Source organism: Mercenaria mercenaria, chromosome 6 (genome assembly GCF_021730395.1).
Source record: "Mercenaria mercenaria strain notata chromosome 6, MADL_Memer_1, whole genome shotgun sequence".
NCBI lineage: Eukaryota > Metazoa > Mollusca > Bivalvia > Venerida > Veneridae > Mercenaria > Mercenaria mercenaria.
In genome coordinates, this window is record NC_069366.1 from 77,519,784 (window position 1) to 77,529,497 (window position 9,714).

The window sequence follows — 9,714 nt, forward strand, 5'->3', positions numbered from 1 at the left end:
AACTAACCTGTTATTTATTATCCTTCATATATTTATTAAAATCAAGTTTATACAAAACTACTATTCAAAGAAATGGCAACAGATGAAGAAAACAAAACCAAATGTTGCGTTGACAAGTAAATTATCACATAAAAGATCAGACAATTTTAATGTTGTTCATTATAAATTGTCAGTCAAAGAAATAATATTTAATCCAATCTGTTACATAACCGTATAACTTTGTTTGTATTTTGTCTCTCCGTGTCATGCATGAAATTATACTAAAATCCTTCTGTTTGTGTCTGTTTATCTGTAGCTATTTTCCAGCTTTAGACGGTATGAGAAAATCATAGCAAGAAGACCAACTGAATATATTTGTAGCTAAGACGGGGTCTGGAAAAAATCACCGATCTTCCGTAATTTTGTTGAATGGCTTCCTTATTTAAGAAAAGTCGAAACCAGTAGCGAGGTTTCAAACTCATTGTTCTTAAATCAAAACATTAAATGAATATCGATCCTGTTTCTATCGATCTGAATAACTCGGACAACTCTTTTAGTCTCTTTGTAAATTTGTGTGTTGAGTTTAATTGCACTGACATTTTGACTTTCCAACATTTAAAGAAGAAGGGTGTGTGAGTGTGTGTGTGTGTGTTTGGGTTTAACGTCTTTTTCAACAATTATTCAGTCATATAAACGACGGTGTCTGTAATCCCCTAAGGGCGTTATGTCAGACATGGGTGGGCACCTTGGTAGAACCGTCCGCAAGCCAGCCATAACTCTCTTACAATGAAAACCTGACCACGGTTCGAACCCACACACTGAGGTGAGGGACACGTGATTCAATGTCAGCGGCGTTAATAGTAAAAGTAAACTCTAACACTTCTGACAAACTATGCAAGATGATAGTTATTCACATTGTTGTGATTGAAGTAATCATTACTCGAGATTCTTTTCGTGCATCTAGATTACTCATTCCTTATTCCTGCAAATGATCAGTGCAAAACCTAGGTGCACATTTTACGGGAGATTTTGGCCAATATATTTATTATGTGCTTTCTTAAATAAATTAGTTAATCTAAACTGACTACTTCTCTGCAACTTCTAAACATATTTCAACAAAAATAGATATATTTTGTATACTGGTTAAATAGGCCTTTCAAGTCTTATTTGTAAATTAGCAGCATTTTGCGATACTTTGTCTGTTTGTCCGAGAATACATATGAAAACCGCCAGACTCTTCAAAGCTTTTATTGATAAATAGTACTCTTATGACATTTACAAAACAAAGAGAGGAAAGAATCACAATAATCTTTTCCGATTACAATGCAGTTACGTTCCTTCTTGCAAACTGTTTCAAACAGACATTACTGACTACATATAATAAACTTTTCCAAATGTTAAAATTACTGTTAGGCATGCACATGATTAGTTTTAAAGATGCACAAAGTACTGTCACCGGAACTATAAAATGCAAGAAGAAAACAAAACAAATTCATAATCAAGTACCATGATCTAATTGCAAGATGGCCTAAAACAGCACAGCAATATACATAATTGTGTGTTGTAAAGATATTGGCATGGTAACGAGTAACGCAACACGTCACTGACCGTTCAGAATAAGCGTAAATCTGTTTCAAACAAGTGTATAATGACCTTGAGAAAGCATTCCAAAGATTTGATCAGATTATTTTTAATTTTAGATCGGCAGAAATTAGTCACAGCTTTGCTCAGACAATCATATGCGGGGTTTCGTCAATGTTACTAGAATGTATTATGTATGAATTATTTCTTATAAAATCACTGTATTGGTCGAGTTTAAGAAAAACTGGGAATGCAAAGGAATTTGGTGGATCGACACTGCTAAACATACACTTTTAACCAGTTTTTGACCTTACGTGCTGCTAAAGGTCCTCATCAAATGATTTTACAGATATTTATTTTAGAATTATGAAACCAGTCCTGTAAGCACAGTAGGTAGAACACAAGACTGTCGATTAGAGATTGGGGATCTCTGACCATGGTGCTTCGTGGCAATTTAACTATAGACAGAGCGAAGAAGACATTAACCTGCCACCTTTAATTCTTTCTTTCATATGGTAAAGCAGCCTAGTTTACAAGAACAAATTAGTACTGTTAAAAAATCCAGGAGCGCTGCGTTTTAAATTATGAAAAGTATTCAATAGGGTAAAGCTACTTTTCATGTAGGAGGCCCATCAAACCGCAACCCTATCGCAGTGTAAATTATATATCAAACAAACATGTATTTTTTTATTCTGCGTTATTCCTTGTCTGAGTTTTGCTATTTTACAGTTTACTGTTTGTGTAAAAGCACACATACGTTATGTTCCTATATTAGACAGCATTAGAGACACGAACGCTATAGATTATAACTTATGTTTTAATGTTCAAAATATTTAGGCACCAATGTAGTTATTCGAACTATTGTGTTATATTTCAAAACCTATTTGATGTATAAATGTATACAAAATGTCCATTTTAGCTTTAATATTGAGTACCCAGGAAAATGATCATTATATGAATAAAAGAAAATATGCTTATAATGTGCATACATCAACAATTATGAACTGATTACACCTACACACAGGTACATGTTTTGATATTTCCCCAATAACTAAGAGTTAAATCAGAACGTCAGACAAAGGCAGTTGTTTTATAACCTAGTTGTAGCGCACCAATCATGATAGATCGCATTCCTTCCGCAAACTGATTGCATTAAACTAGACTTAAGAGACCGACAGATTCAAAACTGACATAGTTAAAACGGAAACCATAGGCTCTACAGACACAAACGAGTTTATTAATCAGTCAAATACAGGAACCTTGTCGAACAAAATTTTAGAAACCTTTTAAAAATATTAATCCTAAAAGTTGAGAGGATTCTTTCGAAGATTAAAGTTTCTATCGGTAACAAAACATAAATTTTTTTGAAAGATAGGGGCTTGTTTTCAAGAATGCTAAAAATTTGAAACAAAATAAAAACTTTTTAAAAATATGGTTTGGGGTAAAGGTTTAAAGTATAAAAGTATCAAATTTTGCTGAGCTACTAAATATCTTCTAAAGATACTCAAAGTTAAATAAAAAAAATTACGAAGTTAGTAGCCATTTGATAGCGTCATAAATCGGTCCAGTCGCGAACATAGGACCGGAGACAATCCATTTTGTGACTTTCATCTATTGTTTGACAGTTTAGGATGTTTTGCTAATTATATTTTCCCAATCCCACGGATTCCCGTTCTGCATACACTGTAAGTAGTACTGACTACCAGCTCACGGTACACAGTGTAATTTGATACGAGTAAACATGTTCGGAATATCTTTGGACTTTAATATTTATACTGGTAGAGCGAGTGCCAAAAGTCGAAAAGTCTGGACGTAGAATGAAAGCAAAAAAAAATTTATAGGGCAAAAATTCGCTAAACAGTACGGGGGAGGACATACTTGTAACTTGATTTTTTGCGCCGCGTTCTCGTTTATAAGTGGGCTTTCATTGTTTGGCGTGTTTTCACTTTACGTCCCCGTCATTTGAACCTCATAAATCTCGAGTTGTCATGGCGTGGTCGCATGGTGAAAATAGGAAATGGCACAAATCAGCCGCCATGAACTACTGCACGATTGCAATAAAGAAGCACAACTTAACCCGCCCGCTTAGCTCAGTAGGTAGAGCGTCGGTCTATGGATCGCGGGGTAGCGAGTTCGATCCTCGGGCGGGGCGTATGTTCTCCCTGACTATTTGATAAACGACATTGTGTCTGAAATCATTAGTCCTTCACCTCTGATTCATGTGGGGAAGTTTGCAGTTACTTGCGGAGAACAGGTTTGTACTGGTACATAAACCAGTAACACTGGTTAGGTTAAAGTTCTGCCCGCCGTTACATGACTGAAATACTGTTGAAACTCGGCGTTAAACCCAAAAGAAACAAACAAACAAACAAGAAAACGTCTTTAAACATAGCTGCTATTCACATGCTAATGTTATATATCTTTGAAAACATTAAAGAATTTTCCGTGAGACTGAATTCAGAAGCTTATTTACAATTTAAGGGTAATTATATATTATACTGCCCGCAATCTACGGATGACGGGGTCGTGAGTTCGATCCTCGGACGTGCCGAATGTTCTCCGTGACGATTTTATAAAAGACATTGTGTCTGAAATCATTCTTCCTCCACCTCTGATTCATGTAGGGAATTTTTACTTTCCCGCGTTTCGGAGTATAGCGGGAAAGTTTTGTCTTTGAGTTACGGTTTATTGAACCGCACTGGTCAAGTATGTATGAATATTGTCCAATGGGAATTTGTTTATTCCCAAACTGACCAATTAGAAATTAACATAAGCTACAAGTATGATGTGTTGTAGATATTTGTCAGGTCTAGCGTGCACTTATTTAGCACTGTATGAATTTCAAGTCTCTTAATATAAAAAAGAAGTATATATATTTTTTTTTATAAGGATTTGAATAATTTTGTTTTTACATTTGAAACTTTGTTACATATTTGAATTTTGAAAATAAGTACAAGTTATTATTTATAAGTAGATCTATTGTAGATATACTTCATTTAGCACATAAATGAGTCAATTGTTCTTGATAGTAAGAAGAAAGTTTTTTCTTAACAATATAAAATATTTGTATGCACATAAAGAAATGCTGTGTCGCAATTAAATTAACACTTTTTAATGTGTGAAGTCCACACATACCATTGAGGAAAGCACTGAAATGGTTTTCTGGACACAGGTTTTTAGAATCACATTGTCTGTTTTTTCCTGGACGTCGTGTTTTTCAATGATATGGAGAATTCCGATACGAATTTTCAATAAAACATTATAAGACAAAAGGTTTTGATTATACAAGAATGGCATAGGTAATGAAAGATAGGAGTTTGTAAGAATGGATTTACACAGTAACTGTGTTTATTTTATACATCCGTATCATATTTATAAGAATCAGTATCATATTTATAAGATACAATAAGAGATTTACGTATTTTTTGTTGATAGTAGTATTTGTTATGTATTCCCGTAACCAGAGTGCACAGCTACAAGGGCTAGCCAGAGTACACAGCTACAAGGGCGACATAGAGTTTGTGTTAAGTTTTATTTATAAGTAAAGAGAAGACTTTGACATTTTCTTGCAGTGAACAGGTTATCCAGAAACAATTAGGGTAACTGCCCGCCGTTACATAACTGAAATATTGTTGAAAATGGCGTTAAACCCGAAAACAAACACAACTGATACTTGTAATATGCAATGAATACAGAAACTTAGATGTCGGGGTATTTTGGACGACATAAAAATTGTGCGTGGAAACGTGTTATCTTTAAGTTGTTTTATCCAAATATGAGGAGTTTGTATATCTGATACGTAACTTATCTATGTAGTTAGAATTTTGGTGTAAGGTTATATTACAACAACACCCAAAACTATATCACTTTTTGTCACGGATAATAAACTGATCGCCCCTCTTTTAAAAAGTCTTACTGTATTCATAATGGTTTTAATAATAAAAAGAATAGTGTCAAACAAAATAGAAATAACTCTGATTCAACAGAATTTTAAACCAAAACCAAGAGTTCCTATAATACAGTGTTCAGACTACGTTTTTAATCCTACATTAACTTGGGTTTATTTTTTAAACTCGTTTGCGTCCACACTATATGTGGTGTAAAACGTGAATTTTGTAAAGGTCAAGTGGTGTCTGTAATGTAGCATTAAAACTACCTCGGGGGTGGTTTTAATACTACATTAAAAAGTAATATTACATTATTTTACAAATGTGAACGCAAATGTGGGTTATAACTGGTTTTACAATCCCAAATCCACAGATCTTACCTTTTGGAGGAAGAATACCATGTGTTTCTCTTTTGTATTAAACAATTGATGCTGTGGCTGGCAAAAGTAATTAGACTGTTGATGAAACAAAAACATTAAATTGCGATATGGAGTCATGCTGACGCTCAAAATGGACAATAGATGGAATGAACAGAAATTCTTAGGTGAACACAAAAGTTTAAACATTGATGACCCCTTCTTGTTTCTGTTAGCCTCAATTCTTTGTAACCTTTTTTGCTTATTGCAAGATATTTGTTAACTTCCAACATTGCATGTATATATTTAAACCACATTTCTTTGCCTAGTGTGGACGCAAACTAGATTATATTTTGATGGGTTTTGAATGTCAAATACCAATTATAGCCAATTATGCCTGATAAAAATAAAACCGTTCTGCTAGTGTGACCACGGTTATTGATATCAAAACCTTGTTTAACATGGCTTCCAGCCGCTCTTCCATGCGATGCTTCAAATTAATATTGCCGATTCTAAAATTTTTGTCAAGTAGATTCTGTTTCAATTACTAATAGAAAAAAAAAAACGTTTGATTTATATTACAGTAAATTCGCAGGTGCTGAAAATAGTCAATGTTAGTCTATAGTCCAAACCACAATTTAGTCTCATATCATTACTACCGAAGTTCTAAATCAATCTTAAAATTCTATACAAACACTCAATTTTAATTTATACTGTCCGATGAACATCAATCATAAATTACTTCATATTTTAACGCAGCTGTCATCAAGCATATTCACGTATTAAAAAACGGTCTGACCGTTCTATAAAATATGTGCAACCAAGCAACATAATGGCAGACTCTGTTTGACTGAGTCACTTTATGTGCGGTAATGAAATGTGCAACACCCATTTAGTCCCCTAGCACCGACTTAGCGAAATTCTGTTATAGTAAAACTGAATGAGACTTCTTATAACCGCCACACGGCACTTAAACAATTAAGAAATTGTGATACAATTATCAGCCTAATTCCCTTTTGTTTAGAAAATTAACTTTTTTTCAAATTTTCATTCAAGCTTTTCTCTAAGCTTAAAATACTTCAAACGGCTTTTCCGTGGACGTTAGTATCTATAACAACAGTAAAGATTTTATCGCTTTTTACAATGTGTTAAAGATTTGTTGCTAGTCTACTCTTCACATTATTAGTAAAGAAACTTGTTTTCCTAGCTCTAAATAATTTATTTAAGTGAGTCGCGCAATGAGAAAACCAACATAGTGCGTTTGCGACCGCTCAGTCTGGTCAGGATTCATGCTGTTCACTTTCAACCTATTGCCTATTGCAATTAGAGAAACTGTTAGCTAACAGCATGGATCCTGACCAGACTGCCTGGATGCGCAGGCTGGTTTGGATCCATGCTGGTCGCAAACGCACTATGTTGGTTTTCACATGGCGCGGTTGAAATTTTGTATACAGTTAAATCTAATACGATATTGGTGTTGCATATTCCATTACCCATGATATACCAAGTCTTCTCTTCTGCTTTGTTGCGTTCTGTCTTCCAAAGAGTGTTTTCATTATTATTATTTATTACAGCGACATAAGGCTTTCTGTTACATGTGACGACTGTAAAATGTTTCTCCGTTTTTAGGCTCAGTTTTGTTAATTCTGTTCAAAACGTCTTTCATTTCATTGAAAATGATTGTGTGCCACCAGATGCAGACTTAGTTGATATTGTTAGGAAAGCAGATGTCATCACTGCCTTTGATAGAAATTCACACTATCTGGGTGATATATCAAACATGAGTATTATGCATACTGCTCCTATGACAACTAAACTACACAAGAGTGCTCCAAAATAAAAGACTTACGGATACCATTGCATCTTTATATTGCAATCTGATCTTTATGAGATGTAATTTCCAAGTTTCGTAAAACTACCAAACACTACATTGAAACAGGCTAGATCGCATTGTTATATTTAGTGTTCAGTCTTTTAACAGTCGGTAACGCTTTCCACTTTAATTGTACGATGAAGGAATAGGTGCACGGCTTTCAGAAATTTAGCACTAAAATTACCACACGGTAGAGAATGGATTGACTGATGTCACCTATCCACCTTTGATGAGCCCTACGTTGGGATACTCTATTGCTCTAGTGTATCATAGGTTCTGGTTTATATTCTCTACATATGCATATGTTTCTATTTTAATAAAACAAATCAGCGATAGCAATCGTAAATTCAATTTGCTGTGACAGTAACAATAAGATAAGTCACATATTTGCACCAAATATATTTATGATTGCAGTGCCCTAGCAAGTATGGAATTTATGTATGTTTTATTGTCCATGATGCAAGTCCATTTGTTGAAAATATACTATTTACAACATTGTTTTATTCTTACGGCTTGAAATACTTGTTATACAGCCGCCAGTACTAATATGCACTCATAATGTGATTTACTTTCAGGGTTCTCATTTCTCTATGATTTTTATCACACTGGTGTGGTGTATTTGAATGTAATGATCATGAAGTAATATCATGTCAGAATTGCTCAAAAATATGTCAATACTTGACAGATAAAACCAAGAGTGTCATGATGACCCTGGGTATCCTGATGCTAAAATATTAAGAAATGAAGTCAGTTTTATGTTTACTGAAAGTTAGTTTTAAGTAGGACTGTAGGTCATATTCATGGTCACTAAAATTCAGTTTAAGATCTAGACCAGTCTGCAAAACTGCACATGTCATCCAAATTTCAAGGCTGTAGAAATAAAGTAGATCAGTAGGTCACATTCATGGTCACTGAAAGTCAGTTTTAAGATTGGTGTGCTAAACTGTACATGTCATCAAAATTTCAAGACTTTATCGTAAAAAACAAGAAAGTAGGTCAGTAGGTGAAGGTTACAGTCAAGTGATCCCTAATTACTTGGGATCATCAGGTAAGTATAATTAAACAATCTTGGAAATATAATAAGATATTTTTTGAAGTATTTTATCCTATAAACCTCATATACAAGTGATCCCCGGGGCGGGGCCTCTTTTCACACCAGGAGCATAATTTGAACAATCTTATCAGAGAACCACTAATTTATAAGTTAATGCTACATACAAAATATCAAAGGATTAAGCCTTGAACTTTCAGACAAGAAGATATTTAAATTTCTTTCCTATTTAAGTCTATGTAAAACTTGGGACCCTCGGGGCAGGGCCATTTTCATCCCAGGGGCATAATTTGCACAATTATGTTAGAGGACGATTAGGCAATGCTACAAACCAAATATCAAAAGCTTAGGCCTTGCAGTTTCAGGCATGAAGATTTTTTAAAAGTTTTCTTTTATATAAGTCTATCAAAAACTTGGGAACCCCTGGGTGGTGCCTCTTTTCACCTCAGGGGCATAATTTGAATAATCTTGGTAAAGAACTACTTGGCAATGTAACATACCAAATATCAAAAGCCTAGGACTTAGAGTTTCAGATCAAAAGATTTTTTAAAGTTTTTCTTTCTATATATGTCTGTATAAAATTGGGACCCCAGGGGCGGGGCCTCTTTTCACCCCAGGGTAATAATTTGAACAATCTTGGTAGAGGACTACCAGGCAATGCTACATTATCAAATATCAAAAGCTTACGTCTTTTGGTATAAGACGAGAAAAGTTCTTCTTTTTCTATACATGTCTATATAAAACTTGAGACCCCCGGGGCGGGGCCTCTTTTCACCCCAGAGGCATAATTTGAACAATCTTAGTAGAGGACCACTAGATAATGTCACACACCTAATATCAAAGCCCTATGCTTTGTGGTTTGTGACAAGAAGATTTTCAAAGTTTTTTTTCCCCTATAAATCAATATAAACCATGTGACCCCCGGGGTAGGGCCATATTTAACCCCAGGGGGATAATTTGAACATTCTTGGTAGAGGACTACAAGAT